Genomic DNA, 17,839 nt, shown 5'->3' with positions numbered 1-17,839 from the left:
ATTTCTCTATCTTTCCAGTGCTGGAAGCATACATTTGCCCATAAACCAGATTTTCCAATACAGATTAAATAATGGAGACATGATGGGGTACCGGGGTGGCTCAGTCAGTTGAGCATCCAACTCTTGATCTCAGCGCAGGTCATGATCTCGTGGTTTGTGGGTTTGAGCCCCACATGGGGTTCTGCACTGACTGTGCGGTGTCTGCTTGGGATTCTGTCTCTCCCTCTCTCTCTCCACCCCTTCCTTCCCCACTTGCACTCTCCCACTCTCAAAAAAAAAAAAAAAAAAAAAAAACTTCAAAAAAAAGATGATTAAAAAAAAATGAAGACATGATTCAAAATGAAAGCTATTAATACCAGGACTTTGAAAGTTTAGTATGTAAACTTTCATATATAAAAATAGATCACTGCATATAGTCATTTCAATACAACCAACATGCACCATTTCATCATATTCCACTTCCTTCTTATCTGAAAAGAACTTAATGTGTTTTAAGAAAATGAGAATAGAACCATCTTCTGGCAGCATAGTACAACACAAATAAGCACTGACTTTGCTATCAGACTTGTGTTCAGATTCCTCTCTGTCATTTTCTAGGCTGGGTGCTTTTGCATACATTTCTCAACTTCATGATTCTCTGTTTTTTAAGTTCTACAATTCATTTATTAGTTATCCGTGGGCAACCACTGTATTTGCCCACCTGACAACCTTGAATGCAATTCAACATTACTATTCATCTCCCATAAAAGAAAGAAAAAAAAAAACCTACAGTCATTAGTGGGCAATATAAATTTAGTGGAAGACCGTTTGGGGATATGAAAGAGGGCTTTCCCCTCCCAGATCTTCGTTTCTTCCTAGTGACACACCCCAGACTCTATTTCTCTGCATTTCTTCACAAAGTGATATATTTCTCCTGATGGTTCTTCCCAGCTGGACTCTCACAACTATCACTCACTCAGCCCCCTAGACTCCCTAGTTACCAAGATCGACCCTTCTCAGGAGTTGGTAGAGGTGTATCAATAACAAATCTTGTGATTAATAAATAAAAGCACACATACACACACTTTGCAAGAGGAAATGAAGGCTTTTTATTTTCTGCGTTTGTGTCATCTGAGGATTCCCTTCAGGACTAGTAAAATCTTTCTGCTTTGGCTTTAGCTTTGTTATTTTTCTTAGCAGATGTTGGTAATAAATATGTTTCAGAAGCATCCATACACTTGCTTCTTTCATTTTTTCCCCCACATAAGTCTGCTTGGTAAAAAAAAGTGCTACGTAGAAAACATCAGATGCAGCTTAAGGACACACAGAGTGAAGGCTTTTCTGTGTGGGCTGGATCGTGAATGTAGAGCACGCATTGTGACGAAAATCATTCCTCTAGCTCATGATGGGAATAATTTCTCAGATCGAAGTTCCCTTTCTGCCCCACAGAGGAAACCTAAGTAACAGTCATGATCTTTTCTTAACACTGCATGGCAAGCTTCAAAAGACAACCAAGGCCAGGAAAATTCCTCTAATGGTTATCTGTCTCCTCCCAGCGACAGTGAGGCAGTTCCAAATCAAACATGGCGCTGGGCTTGGTTTCTTAGAAACAAAAGGATAGATCACACAACAAATTTTAAAAAGAAAATTAATTTCATAATAGATTTCCTGGCTGGATGTTAGGAAGACTATTCTCAAAAAAATAAAGGGCTATTTGTAGTCTTTTTGGAAAACTAGTAAAGTTTTATGCAGAGTATGGATAACCACAGATGGCAGTAAAGTGTATAATGTATGCAAAGGGGAATGGTTCCAAGCTGATATTTTTTCCCCTGGGAAAACTTACTAATACTTTCACATTAATAATGGGCCATTATCTTAAAATTGAAGCTGGTAAGTCCAAATACCGTAGGTCTGGTAGTTATGATTTGAATGGGTTCTTGCAGTTTTCCAGCTGTTAAGTTAAATGCAGAGTAGCCTGTGGCTTCCCAAGGTGAGTTTTGACTCTTATTTCTAACCGATTGACCTGTGCTCTGGTTTTTGACTGCAACATTAGGTCAGTCAACAAAAATATCCTGTATGAATGGGTTGACATGGCCACCAAACTCTGATTTCCAACTCTCAAGCTGGAAGTATAACCCCTAATTTACTCTAGTCCCAGGCTGATTAGACCCATTATTTAATGAAGTCTCTCTTGGTTGTCTGTCTATCAAATTATTTGTATTCATGGAGAGAAAGTGATAAGCCAAAATGCTAATTATCCATTTTTCTAAAATAAAAGGTCCATGCTAAGAATAATAATGAGTTATTAAAATAGCACTTTTCATCTGACATAATACATCTTAACAAGCTCTTTAAATCCAGAGATTTTCATTGCTGGACATCTTATCTAATAAAAAGGGAGATGTTTACTTTCTATTCAGAATTTTGCTAGCATTGGGCTTTTGAATTTGAATGTTATTGAAAATAATGAGATAAGATGGGGGAAATCTAGTCTCTAAAAAAAACTTTAAAAACCCCTACACTTAACGTATTGATTTATAGGAACATTTTTCCAAGTACCTGGGTCTAAAATAGTGATTCTCAACTGGGATAAATTTTGTTCCCTAGGGGATATTTTCAAATGTCTAGAGATATTTTTGGCTGTCATAACTGGGGGTGGAAGGTGGCAGTGGTACTATTGGCATCTAGTGAGTAGAAGCCAAGAATGCTGCTCAACATCCTACAATGAAGAGCAAAGCCACGCCCCCCCTAAGAATTAATCAGCCGAAAATGTCAGTAGTGCTGAGGTTGAGAATGTATATGTATATGCATATGCATATGTATATGTATATAATATATATGTAATATAATACATGTAATATATGTAATATATTATATATAATATATGTTATATATATTATACATTATATATAATATGTTATATATAATATATAATAATATATAATATATGTGTATATGTGTGTGTATATATATATATATAATATATAATAGCTTTGCAACTTGTTTCTAAAGAATATGCACTCCTACAAGGAGTTCTGTTAGCAAGTAAAGGCATCTCCTACTGCTCTCATCAGCACTACCTGTCCACATAAACCATGTACATTTGTATACAACCAACCAGCTCGGATAACCTTCATATCCCATCCTACACTCACAACACACACTCACACCTGAGGCCTGTCACACACAGGGGCTGCTTAGCTCACCACCACCACCATCACCACCCCAACAATTACACTGATCACTTTTTAAAAAAATACACATTTCAGGAATTGGGAGCACAATGATTTGGGGAGCATAAATCATGCACCAATTTGTTTTCTATATAAATATGTAGGATTAAAGTTCCAACGGAACATCCTAAGTCATTTTTTAACCACAAAACAACTTAGAGGTTAGCTTCTAGTCTTCCTAGAGGAAAAGTCAAGAGAAAACAGTTTATTTTCTAGATAGATTTCTGTTTCCTTGGCACACAGAGTTTTGGCACTGGAGGGCTGTGAGAAACACAGTGGTTTTGGGTTGGCAGGCTCTGAGCATTTCAGTTCCCAGCAGCGAGGCTCCTCTGAGGCCTGCCAAATCCACAAAGCAACACTTAGTCTTTGGAGCCAAAAGCCCTTGGGAGGGAACCATCCTCTGTGCAAAAAAAAAAAAAAAAAAAAAAAAAAAAATCAATACATGCTCCATTAGCTAAAAGGTTGATTACCAGTAGCAGAATCTTTAATAAATCTTAGCTAAGTTTTAGAATTTGAAGGATACTAGTTTTATATATTTTATTTGAGAAAGGGAGAGTGAGCGTGCATAGGGGAGATGGTCAGAGGAAGAGAGAGATTCTTAAGTAGGCTCCATGCTCAACGTAGAGCCCGACACAGGGCTCGATCCCACCACCATGAGATCATAACCTGAGCCAAAATCAAGATTCAGATTCTCAACTGAATGAGTCACCCAGGCACCCTGGGATACTAGTATTATAGAAGTTTGATAGTTAATCAAGTATCAATAATGTAGATGCCAGGGAAAGGCAGCCATCTGTAATGCCATCTCTTTAGTTAACACCAAAGTCCCTCTCACTGGCTCAGATTTAATTCAATAAATTCCTTTAAAAAGCAAAACAAACAAACAAAGCCAAAAAAAACCTTGGAGATTAAAGACAATAATAGATGCAGATAGTGGGTAGAAAAAATCATGAATGTTTATTTATCTGCAACAACTTACCTAAAATTCATGTATACCCAGTGAAGAAATATTTGTTAGAATACAAGGTGGCTCCACCAATACAAAACACAGAAATAAAAGCGCCATGAAACCAACATAAATAATAAATCATTATATAAATAAATGAGCACAGAAAAATCTATCAAAACCCATTAAAACAAGAATCATACATATCACCGGGTTTGTGTGTAGAGGCTGGATTAAAGGTCAGTATGATACAATGATAGGAAGTGGGAGCACATCACTGAAAGAGGAAAAAGCAAATATCCAGCTGTTTTAAACTGTTGGCTATTATGAAAAATTAAATTATATACATTCTTAATAAATGGCACCAAAAAGCGAGGCTGAGTGTACAAACAGTATTCTGTAAAGGCACAATACTAAATCATCTAGACAACAAATGCATTGGGATGTTTGGCACTTGATCTTATTTTGCATTATTTACTCAAAGTATGATCATTTTGTCATTTCCTCCGTGACAATTAAATTCTGTCCAATACAACAATCTTCCAGAAGAAAGTAATTAAAATGTTGATGTGTGCCATACTTTCTTAATAGAAAACTTTTTTTAAAGGGTGAATTAAAACTGATCTCAAAGGTTAAATGTAATGAAGTGTGTCTAAGATACACAGCTACCAATTAAAAACATATTTGTGGTAATTAGCATTCAAAATAAACATGGGGATTGTAGGCTCTGGAATTCACATATCCTCCTCTCACAAAGCTATAGGTCCATAAAAGTAACTGAATCAAAACACTAACTACACACAGTAAGATGCTGCCCTCTGGCATTCCCTGGTAGAAGAAACCTTACAGGGATTGCGTTTTCACTTTTGTTAACCACAAATCAACAAGGCTCCCGCTGTATGTAGAATAAACTCTAAACCCTTCATGTGGCTTCAGGCACCCTGGACTCTGGACCTCTCAGTCACAGCCAGACAGCAAACTTAATTTGTTTCTTGACCATGTCATGTTCTTGCCACAGCCTCAGGACTTGGAACATTGTCTCTTTTTTCCTGGAATACTTTACGCTCTATTGTCAAGCCATTTTTGCAAATTCCTTCTCATTGTGCAGGACCCAACTGAAATGTCAGCTTCTCAAAGAAGCCTTTTCCTGACCACCTATTCAAGTTCAAGGTAAATCCTCCCCATTAGGCCCTTTTATAGCACACAATAGTGTACCTTCAGATATAATTGCGTACTTCTTAATCCATTTACTCATTTATTGTCAGTCTTTCCCATTAGTCCCTAAATTTCTTGGAGGTTAAGAGAACATTCTGTTTGCCACTATATCAACAACACTAACACGTTGCCTGGCCCAAAGTAGATGTTAATAAATATTTCTGAACACATAAAAGTAGTTTCAGATGCACTGTAAATATCACATTGGTTAAAAGACTTAGCTGTGATGTTTAGTGATAGAGTGGTTTTAGCACCATTACCCAATATCAATGTTAAGTAGGATCCTACTTTATTCACACAGCCATCTTATATTTTTCAGAGCATAAATCTTTTTTTTACTGTATTTTTTTTATTATATGAAATTTATTGTCAAATTAGTTTCCATACAACACCCAGTGCTCATCCCAAAAGATGCCCTCTTCAATGCCCATCACCTACCCTCCCCTCCCTCCCACCCCCCCATCAACCCTCAGTTTGTTTTCAGTTTTTAAGAGTCTCTTATGCTTTGGCTCTCTCTCCCACTCTAACCTCTTTTTTTTCTTTTTTTTTCCTTCCCCTCCCCCATGGGTTTCTGTTAGTTTCTCAGGATCCACATAAGAGTGAAAACATATGGTATCTGTCTTTCAGAGCATAAATCTTAAATTTTGTTAAGTTCAACGAATTCAGAGGAATCTCCAAGAATATAGAGACCTCTGATACCAATGGGATATACAATTCATTCCACTGAACTGAGCAACAGTATAAAATACACTGAGTGTAGTCACTGTCTAAACCACATATATACATGTCTGTGTGTACAGGAGTACATGTGTGTACATGTGTCAAAACCCACCTATAAGTAGATTCCTAGTCAGGGGCCCTGCTGGACAGATTGTCTTGAAATAGACATGTCAGGATTTAGCCCCTGAGTTCTTTCTTCTCCTGAACTTCTCAAAAATTGCTTTCTTAACCTACATTTTACTTTAATATCCAAAAGGTCTAATATGAAATTTCAGATAAAGTATCACACTGAGTTAGAGGGAATGAACTAAAACAGACTTAAATTTGTGATGAAAAGGTTATGGTAGCTGGAGAAGCCAGGATCACAGGACTTTTCTTGTTTAAGCAGGCCAGTCTAAATGGGCACAACATGAAAACAGAAAAGAGGTTAGAAAACAAGGAAAGTAAAGAATAAAAACACAGTAGGATATTCATCTGGATACAAGAGTATAAAATCATTATTAACTCCTATGTTTAATGAAGAAGAGAAAAAGACAGATTTTAAGGGCCACTGGATAAAGGTAGAAAGCATAATTTTCAATTGCAATTTTAATGGTTATTTAATAATTTTATGATAAGTTTTATAAAAGCAAGGAAATTGTTCTGTTCCCTATATGACTCCAGCATCCATAATTGTGTCTGACATCTCGCAGGCAATCAGCAAATATTTGTTGAGTGAATAACAACAATAATGGCAAGTTCTGTTAACGCTTTGTCAAATACTGAATAGAACAATTCATAAATAAATACCAATACCCATCACAGCAATCTTAGGAGGAAGGCTTATCATTACTGTTTTATAAATGAGCTAATGAAATCCTAATAACTTCTCCAGGATCAGAGAGAAAAACCAGCATTCACATTCAGGACTAGATGACTCCAGAGCCTGCTTTCCTAACCACTGCACTAAACAGGCTTCTTGAACATGCAGAATTGTACAGAGGACAAATGCAGGCACATTTAAAAGGAGGTGCAGGAAAAAAATATCACAATATAAGATGAACTATAGTGCTGAAGAACAGGGCCTGTTTCTGTATAATCAGTTCACTGAAGCTGCAAGTACAATGCCATAGGATATTATGAAGGTGGCTAAAGGCAGGACAGGGTGAGATAGGGAGTCCAGAGAAAATAGATAGCAAATAAATAAAGAGCTTATTCCTTTCCACAGTAACAACTATACCACTAGCTGCAACATTGCCAGAGCTGCCAAAAGAACCTTACAGAAATGAGGCAGACCCTGTTTTTCAAAAGAGTAATAATGAAAAAATAAAGTCCTGTGGTGCTGTTCCTCTATTGGCCCTGCTTATAAATTCATAGCACAGCATGGAGGTTATTAAAATCCCATATGTGAGAACCACACACAGCACAAAGAGATATGAATTGGCGTTCCATGGAGATAATGCTATCTAATGGGCAAAACAAGTAGTGGGGTTTCATTTTTATTCTGACTACATGTGAAAAGGGCTCAGCATCAAACTACTGTGCACGGATAGTTGACCATCCAAAAAACTGTTTCTCCCCTTCCTTCCTATGGATTAATAAGTGGGATACAAAGAGGAGGGCTATTATCTGCCCAAGTCTGGATATTCCCATGATATTTTTTCTTCGCTTGCAGCTGTTTGAAATAGAGTAGATTAAAAGCTTTTCCAGCTGCCCTGGCACAGAAGGGGAGCGGGGGGAAAAAACCTTCCCCTACTCCCAGGGGAGCATCATGAAGGCCCAGGGTTCTGCAGGCACACAGGACTTAGAATCCAGAGTCTACCACCTCAGTGCCCAGCATAGGCTGGCTTACACTTTGCTGTTGTCGAGTTGGTTTGTTCAACGTTTTTCGTTGGTTGGTTGGTTGGTTGGTTGGGTTTTGGGGGCCCAGAAGAGGTGGCTCAATGTCCTATTATGGAAGATCAAATACAACTAATCATAAATGCTATTCTGTATGATAGGCAATGAGAATGGAAACAGCATCTCAGACTAAAAAGCCAATTTTAAGAATATCCTGTGACCTTAAGGAACAGAAAACCTTACATCTGAAATTTCCTAAGTAACTTAGAGCCTGAATTTAATTAAGACAAAATAGTACTATTTTTAATTCATTTAGTCTAAAATCAACCTTCAAAATCAGGTAAATTTGTGGTCATAAATACCTGGAGCAGGGTATGGGCAGGAAACACTACTCTAAGGAGCCAGGGATAGATTAGATAGATAGATAGATAGATTTATTTTTAATTTTTTTAACATTTATTTATTTTTGAGAGACAGAGAGAGACAGAGCATGAGTGGGAAAGGAGAAGAGAGAGAGGGAGACACAGAATGTGAAGCAGGCTCCAGGCTCTGAGCTGTCAGCACACAGCCCGATGTGGGTCTCAAACCCATGAACCGTGAGATCATGACCTGAGCTGAAATCTGATGCTTAACTGACTGAGCCATCTAGGTACCCCAGAGCCAGGACACTTAAACTCCAGTTAGTAATCTTCCTGGCAACCCCAAACCCAAATATTTTAAACAGAATCTAAACCTAATCTAACTTAATGTAATCCAATAAATGTATTGTAAAAGGGATAACCAAAGGTAGAAAAAATGTGAGTGGTTTCTGATTTAAAACATCATTCATTTATTCAGCAAATATGTAATAAGCATCTCCTCTGTTCTGTGACCCCTCCCCACCAGGATTCCGCAGGGAAGAGAGACAATGTCCTCTGTCCTCACAAAGCTTACAGATAGTGCTGAGAGGGCAAGTAGATCACCTCCTCCAGTCCTAGGGTCACCTTCAAGAAAATTCAATGGCATGGCTGTTGACCTACAGGTTCCTCAAGGAAACTAAGTGTCCATGTAAAAACTGAGGATTGAGTCTCTGTTGGTGGCTTGAAATGAAGAGCAACAAACTGGGGAGCCACAGGTAAGATAACCATCTCCAGCCTGGTAGGTGGAGGACCAGAAAAAGGCCACTTCAGAACAAGGAGAATGTAGCAAGATGAAAGGCTATGCTGGGAGAGGCTAAAGTGAGCTCTAGTGTGGGAGAGTGAAATACTGGGTTCAGAAGGAGGGGGCATCCTTAAGTGAATGTCAGTATCAAACCTCTTAGACCTCTTAGAAACCTGTACTGACCAGTGTCAACCATCTTACTACCACATCTGAAAAGATGAGATATTGTACTACTAATTTAGGATAATATCTCTGTTTCCAGACTCCTCTACATGGGGGTGATGAATACTCTCTCCCTGGTTATCAGAGGTAAGAATATAGACAGAACAGGAAGGAATACAAATCTCAAGATTAGCATTGAAAAGGCCAGGTTCTTCTCTAACACCAACAGTCATGGGATTGTTAGACAAATAAGTTTATCTTCTTATATTATTTTTTCATATGCCAACTGCAGATAATAGTGCCTATCCTGTCCAAACTCTGAGGGTTTCCAGAAGAATAAAAACATAACAGAGTTTAAAAAATAAGGAAGGGACACATTTGTAAGGCTTACACCTAATTTTCACAATTCAGTTCAGCCAAGTTTAAGTCTCATGGCTGAGAGAAATTTAAAATATAAATACATAACATCCACAATAACAGTAACTGCTATGATTTACTGAGTGCTTAACACATGTATCAGATATATATCTCATTTAATCTTTACATCAATCCTATGGGGTTCTTATAATTATTGACCACATATTACAAATGGAGAAGCTGAGACCCTGCGAAGTTAAATGTTTTGTGAAAATACATACATCTGGTATATGAAACTCAAATCCATCTGACTCCAAAGCCTGAGACTTAAGCAATTAAGCTATTCTGGTTCTTAGTCATCTTTCAAGATTCACTTCAGTGCAAATCAGTACAATTTGACTCAATTAAATCTACAAACCTTATTGGTAGTAGTAGTACTTAACATACAGGCTTTCAGAGTTCAGATAGTTTACACATTTGCAGAAAATGACACACGAACCCTCGCTGGAGGTTCCCAGCCTACTTGGCTATGAACGAACAATACAGTGGAAGCAAGGTGATTGCACAGGGAAGGGACTGAGTTCACATGTGTTGGCACTCGCCATTTGGTTCCCTAGCAGAGCACTAAGCTGCTCTTGACACTAGGGTTGTAGGGTGCCGCCAGTGTTGAGAAAACAATTTTTTTTCCATCTTATTCTTAACACACTAATTTATGCAGCTCTATTTAAGCTTCTGGTTCATGAGCCAAAATTGTCATCAGTGTAAGCTCATCCTCATCCATGCAGAGAAAACAGAGTCAGTTCTCAAAATATCTTTGCCTCTAGCTTTCCAGAAATCCCGTCTTCTTGATTGCTCAGTATAGTTCCAGGTATTAGATGGCTTTAAAACAAATAGAAGGAGTGGTCCAATCCCCCCCCAAGGTAATTACAATAACAATCGCAAATATTTGTGGAGTGCTCACTTTTGTACCAGACATTGTTTTAACTAATTATTGACTCAATGAATCCTGAAAACAACACGATGACACAGGTATTGCCATTACCTCTCATTACAGTGAAGAAATCAAGACCCAGAGAGTTTAAATGACTTGCTCAAATGTTAAACTGGGGTTTAAATCAGGTAGTCTGTCTCTAGGGTTGTGTCTTTAGTCGCTACATCATGCTGCCCTACATGCCCCACACGATGGGGGAGAGCAAAGATCTGAGACAATTAAATAATGCAATTAGCTAGAATATTTATTTCCATAATAAATTGCAGATGAAAATGATAATGGAGTTTAACAGTAAGTTTAGTAGGTGAAGGAAAGTTCATGGAGAATATAAAACTTGAACCCAAGAAATTTCTGTTTGCAATGTTTGCACACCTTTCTTCACCCAAAAAACCCTTCTACTTTTTTTTATCTTGAGGAGGTTTTGGGTTTTATTTATTTATTTTTTTAAACATACTTTTAATGAGGTATAACATGTATATGATAAGAAAACAAAATACTATTCTGACTTGTATCATTATAGCTTAATTTTACTTGTTTTGAAATTTACAAAGGGAATTATACAGTATGTATGCCTTTTTTTGTGCCTGGCTTTTCATTTCTTCACATTACACCTGCAAAACTCATGCTGTTGTGTGTAGAAGTAATTCATTCATTATTCTATTATGAACATATAACGTAACTTTTCCTTCTATTATGGATGAATAAAAGGCTAGATGTTCAACTTTATAAACATTATTGTATAGTTTCTTTCCTGCCAAATGTAGCCATTTGTGTTAAGTTGGCAGGTTTCTAGGGTCATAGGATAAGTGTATGTTCTCATTATCTTTTTGTTATTGATTTATAGCCTAATTCCATTGTGATCAGAGGAAATACTACATGTGATTTCAATCCACTAAATTTTTTAAAGATTTACTGTAGTGACTAGTATATAATCATTTTTGTTAAATGTTTCATGTTTATTTAAAAAGAATGTGTATTCTATAATTTTTGGATGCAGAACTGTATATACATATCATTTAGGTCCAGTTTGTTAACTATGCTGTTTACATCTACTCTATCCTTACTTATATTTTTGTCTGCTAATGCTAACAGTTAAAGAGAGAGAGATCTATTAAAATCTCCAACTATGATTGTTGGATTGTCCATTGTTCTTAGTTTTGCCAGTTTTTGATTTGACTGTTTTAAGTGCATATCTTTTTAGGTTATGGATATTGCTGTCAAATTGCTCATTTTGTTACTATTGACATGGCTTTTTCATTTTTAGCATGACTTCTTTCCTTAAAATCTAAAATGTGTAATATCAGTATAGCTACATCAGCTTCCTTTTGATTAGTGCTTGCATGGTATATCTTTTTCCATTCTTCTATTTTTCAACCTTTCTGTGTCCTGATTTAGGTAGCATAATAGTATTTTCATATATTAAGTCTTTTAATGGAAATATTTAGATCATTTATATTTAAGATAACTATGGATATATCTGGATTTAATTTTACCACATTCTTGTTTGTTTTTCATTTCCATTTGTTCTTTGCTCCTGTATATTAATCTGTCTTTTTAAAAATTAATCAAGTCAATTTATTTTTATTTTTCCACTTTTTTCTCTATTAGTCTATTACTTCTACATTCTTATATTATTCTTTTTAGTTGTTGCCCTACAAATTACATTATTTTTTTCTTTGACATATTAAGGTATAATATAGTTTAATGTTTTCACCAATTCCCAAACATTGCAAGGCTCTTACAACACTTTAACACTTTACCCTGCTTCTACATTTTGACTATTGTTGCCATGTATTTTAATTTCACTAGACATTAGTATTTTTATTTTGCACAATGTTCATCTATATTTACTTTCATTTAAAACTTTTTTTAATTGATTTCATTCCTTCTTTCATTTCAGCACTTCCATATAAGATCATTTCTTTTTGGCTAAACAGTTCCCTCTAATGTTTAGGGTGAGTCTGTTATCAAATTCTCAGATATTGTCCACAAATATCTTTTTCATCTACACTTTGAAGAATATTTTCACTTGATATAGAATTAGGTTAGCAGCCTGATTATTATTATGTGCTTTCAATGCCTTGAAGATGCCACTCTGCTGACTTCTGATTCCACCACTCCTGTTGAAAAAGCATTTTCTGTCTTACTATTGTTCCTTTGAAGGTTTTCTTTCCCATCAGACTTCAAGAGTTTTTATTTTGTCTTAGGTTTTCAGTAGCTTCATTCTGATGTGCTTAGGTATAGTTTTATTTATATTTCTGTTGCTTAGGGTTAATGGAGCTTCATGAAGTGGCACCTTGAGGTCTGTTTGAAAAATCCTCAGTCAATACAATTTCAAATGTTACTTGTGGTACATTCTTTCTCTTCCTCACTTCTGGAACTCCAAGTAGATATATGTCATGCCAGTATCTGTCCAACTATTTATGATGAAAGTTTTCTCCTTTTATTTATAATCCCTTGCAGACCAATTCTGTCATAAAGTACATTAAAGATTTTCTGTCTAAGTCAGTTGTAAATATTTATTAATATTCTATCTTTTTTTACTTCTCATGTCAGGGACCAGTTCTAGAAGTGGTCTCAGAATCATACTTTGAGAAGCACCATGTTAGATTTTTCCTACTGGCCTCCTATGTCTGTTGTGGTCTCTTTGTGTGTGTGTGTGTGTGTTTTAGATTTTTGTTCTCTATGCTTCAATCTATTATGTTTTACTAACACCCTCAGCTTTACTAATCTTCTCTTTCCCAAGTGTAATGAGCTACTAAACACATCTCTTGCATTCTTAATTTATGTTTTTCGAAAATTCTAGGATTTCTATTTGATCCTTGTATACCTTTTAGGGTTTTTTAAAACATATTTTTAATGAGGTATAACATGTATATAATAAGAAAACAAAACACTATTCTGACTTGTATCATTATAGCTTAATTTTACTTGTTTTGAAATTTACAAAGGGAATTATAGATTGCTTATAGATTCCTGTAGTCTATTTCTATTTTCTCTTGAAATTCAGGTATCTGGTCTTGTATCCTGACATGCCTGGTAATTTTCTATTAACTACTTGTACATTTTAAGTGAAACAATTATTTAAGTTCTTCCTCCATTGGGGATATTGTTTTATTCTGAAAGGTAGAGCATAGACTCATTACCTTGATCCAGTAGAGAATGGTCTATTTCCAGGTTGCCCTTACTATTACAGTCTAGCTCTTCCAAGTCTCCATTGAGAATTTGTAATTTTTACCAGGCCCCTTCCTCCATGGGAGACTCTGAACCACAATTTCTTCCTCTTCAGGTATATGGGATTGCTTAAATACCTGCTTAGACTTTTGGCCTCTTATTTGCTGCATTCTTCTTGGCTTCTCTTGCGCAGAGTGCAAAGTCCACAGGTTCTTCAGGGATTGTTGCATGCAGAATGTTGGCTCAGATATCTCTGGTTCCCTTTTCTCTGGGATCTTGGTCCTTCATATCATGGCTGTGTTGGTATTCCTGAACAAGAATTTCTGTCTTCTAATTCCACTGAGATTCCTGTAAGATCTAGGCCACTACTTACTGTGTGGCCTCTATGCTCTTTTTGTGTATTGCAAATGAATCAAAGAAAAAGAGCCACAGAGAGAGTCCTGTTCACCTCAATACATTTCCCTTTCTCAGTTGTCTTGACTTCTCAAATTCTAGTCTCTTTAGGTGCATTCTGATGCCTCCAGGTAGTAATTTATCCGGCTTCTTAGTGGGAGAGACAGTATGATGTCAGCTACTCCATCATTTCTGCAAGCAGTGTGTTCTTGTGAGGATTAAATAATGTCTAAAAAACAGCTAACAGTATTAAATAATAGTAAATATTCAACAAATACTTATTAATATTATTATCACTACATATAAACTAACTTTTAGTTCAGAGGAGTCTTTTAGTGTAATGTTCCTAGGAATCCTACCCCAAACTCCCAATTCCAAGTGCTATTTATTCTCATTGTCCCTGGCATTACAAGTACACAGATATTACCTTTAGGTTACATGGTCTTATGCACCAGACTTTCCCCTGTCTGGTAACCTTTTATCACCACATTAACAGTACTCTAAAGAAGGGATTGTCTCTTTTCTTTTTCTTTCTTCTTTTTTTGTTAGCTGCCCCAGCTATTTTCAAACCAAATCTATGTAGATCCCCAATAAATGATCCAAAGCTGCCTATTTTACTGTTATCTCAACCCTCTAGATAGATAGATAGATAGATAGATAGATAGATAGATAGATAGATAGATAGGCACTCCTGAGTTATATAGTAGTCCTGGAGTCCAAAAGCTCTTGAGGAATCTAGTTTAACAACTACTACCATGGTGGGATGCCTGGGTGGCTCAGTAGGTTAAATCTCTGACTCCTGATTTTGGTTCAGGTCATGATCTCACGGTTTGTGGGTTCAAGCCCCACAACGGGCTCTGTGCTGACAGTGTGGAGCCTGCTTGGGATTCTTTCTCTGTCCCTCTCCCTCTGCCCTTTCCCTCCTTGCTCTCTCTCTCTTTCAAAATAAATAAATAAACTTAAAAAAAACTACTACCATAGGGACAATTTCTGGACATTTCATCTCTTAGAATCAAATAAGACTTAAACATTAATACTATAATTTGGAAAACAATGCTCAGTATTTTATCCCCTTTGGTCCCACTATAGAAAGGCTTGGCATGGCTCAAGCAAAATTTCTGGTGATTTTTACACATCACTCCACTTCTTTAGTGCTCACCAGAACCCAAATTATCATTATATTCATTCCATAATACACTAAATATACATCATGGCCTAGGTATCATGCCTGTTTATCATCCAGAATAAACAAGCATCAGGTGAAACAGCAAACAATGAGAGAAATCTGACTCAGGATGGTCTAAATGTCAATCTTAGATTGTTTGTTGCTAGAAGAAAACTACACAGAAAAACTGGGAAGGAAGAAGAAAAGAGAAAAAAAAAAAGACAAGCAATCAAATATATTATATAGACGGGAAACTTCCTGGGTCCCATGTGCCTGACATTCAGGCACAATGTCACATTAAAAGGAATAGAGTTGTTGGGGGAGCCTGGGTGGTTCATGTGGTTAAGCGTCTGACTTTGGCTCAGGTCATGATCTCACAGTCTGTGAGTTCGAGCCCTGCATCAGGCTCTGAGCTGACAGTTCAGATCCTGGAGCCTGCTTCAGATCCTGTGCCTCCCTCTCTCTCTGCCCCTCTCCTGCTTGTGCTCTGTGTCTCTCTCTCAGAAATAAAAACAAAAAACAAAAAACAAAAAAAAAAAAACATTAAAAAAAATTTTAAGGAATAGAATTGAACAAATATAACAATTTTAAAACAATTCCAACTTTACTTTGGCTTATCAAAATTAGATAGATAGATATCTAATTTACAGTCCAATTCTCCTCCCTCTTTTTAATAAACTTTTAAGTTGAAAAACACAATTTAAAAAAAGCATAAACAATAAATATACAGCTTAATAGATTATTTCAAACTGACCATGAGTAGGTAACCACCCCTCAAAGTCATGAAAGAGAATGTTACAGAGACCTCAGAAACCCCTCCAATCCTGTCACCATACTCCTCTTTCTGTGCCCAAGAGGTGACCACCATCCTAAACAGTGATTAACCTGGTCTGCTTTTGAATTTCATATAAATGAAATCACATAGGTAGCTTTTAACACCTTTAGGTAGCTTTTAACACCTGATTTCTTTTGTTATATTTTGTGAGACTTGCCTACATTTCATTCTTTTTCAGTGCTGTATAGTGCCCCATTATATAAGTAGAGAATTTGTTCATCCATTCTATGTTGATAGACATTTTTATTATTCCCACATGTGGCTATTATTAATAAAGCTACTATAGACATTTGTGTGCATGATGTTCAGTGCTCATATATACTCATTTGTTGGAGTATATACCTAGAAGCAGAATTGCTAGGTTATAGGATATGCATATGTTCAATTTTAACAGACAGTAATAAACAGTTTGTCATGGAGGTTGTACTAATTATACTCACATCAGCAGTGTAAAAGAGGTGCAGAGCTGCATATCCTTGCCAACACTTGGTCTTGCTGTCATTTTTGGTTTAGCCATTCTGGTGATATTTATATCTCATTGTGGTTTTAATTGGCATTGCCCTGATTAGTAATGCAGCTGAGCATTCTTTCACTTTTCTATTGTCATTTCACTATCCTTTTTTGTGAAGTGCCTGTTTTCATGTCTTTCCCATGAAGAACACTTCTTGAAAATCTCCTTCTTCCCTTCTCCTCTTCTCTCAGGAGCCTCTCCCTCACCTCAAGCCCATGTGGCTAATGTGACACACTCCTTGCCCCCTCACCTGCTCTCATGTATTTTGCTTAACATGGATTGATGTGGACTAGCTGCCATAGTTGTTTTCTTACCTCTTTCCTTCCTCTAATATTCAGATTCTCTCTCTGACTGAGATACAGTCAGCAGGAATTCTCCCCCTTTCTTCTCTGCTGCTATTCTCTACCATCTTCCTGTTTCTGCATCACCAAAAGCCTGCGAAATGTCTCTTTCACATAGAAGTCTTTTGTAAGTTCTGTGAGGTTTTCTAATTCCCTTTCATGCCTCTACCACTCCCTTATGTCATGTTGGCCACTTGGCACAGAATGAATTCTGAAGATGAGCTAGTAAAGAAAGGACACACGCAGGAGGCCACTCTAGGGTCTCGGATGTCAAATTCGATCCTTTCCCAGAAGAAGCCTGTTTTTCTGGGACACGAGCCACACATTACAAAGAGCACAAGCTGCCTAGCAGCTCTCCTAATCTTCCTCTAGGGTAGACTCATGTCTCAGTAACCTCAAACCAAAGCCATTATCAGATTCTGTCTTTCCCCACCATGGAAAACTACTTGGCCACAGTATGACAAGCACAGATGGTACCACCAGCTGCAAGTTTTTTGAGCTCTTGTTGACTCTAAACTGCCCTTAGTCTTAATCTCTTTGCAGTTTGCTCAGTAGAATGGGAGATGGGGCCAAACTTCTAATCAGGGAATAAAATTTACGGTGGGAGATTTAGCAGGGTCTGGTGAAGGGTGAGATGGGGTTAGGGATATTGGCAAGATGCTTGGGGACAAGACCTGAAAGAAATCTATGGACAGTCAAAATGAATTGGAAATTGTTTAAGCAAAGGATCAGGAAAGAGACATAAGTAGAGAAAAATATTCTTCGTTCTGATGATAATCTTTCTGTTGGTCCAACAATGGAGCCAGGTCTTTGTACCATGAAAGTTATGTATTAAGTAAGGAATGAAAGAAGTAAAATG

At 36.8% G+C, this 17,839-nt stretch overlaps 1 protein-coding gene across 2 annotated transcripts in view; it reads right to left on the bottom strand.

The window, feature by feature from the left end:
* The window catches only part of ST6GALNAC3 (ST6 N-acetylgalactosaminide alpha-2,6-sialyltransferase 3), a 526,758-nt gene that overhangs the window by 223,685 nt on the left and 285,234 nt on the right, over positions 1 to 17,839 (bottom strand). The gene's annotated exons all lie outside the window — the stretch shown is intronic.

Source organism: Panthera tigris, chromosome C1, assembly GCF_018350195.1.
Source record: "Panthera tigris isolate Pti1 chromosome C1, P.tigris_Pti1_mat1.1, whole genome shotgun sequence".
NCBI lineage: Eukaryota > Metazoa > Chordata > Mammalia > Carnivora > Felidae > Panthera > Panthera tigris.
Note: the sequence above shows the minus strand (reverse complement) of the source record. Positions and strands in the feature narration are given on the sequence as shown.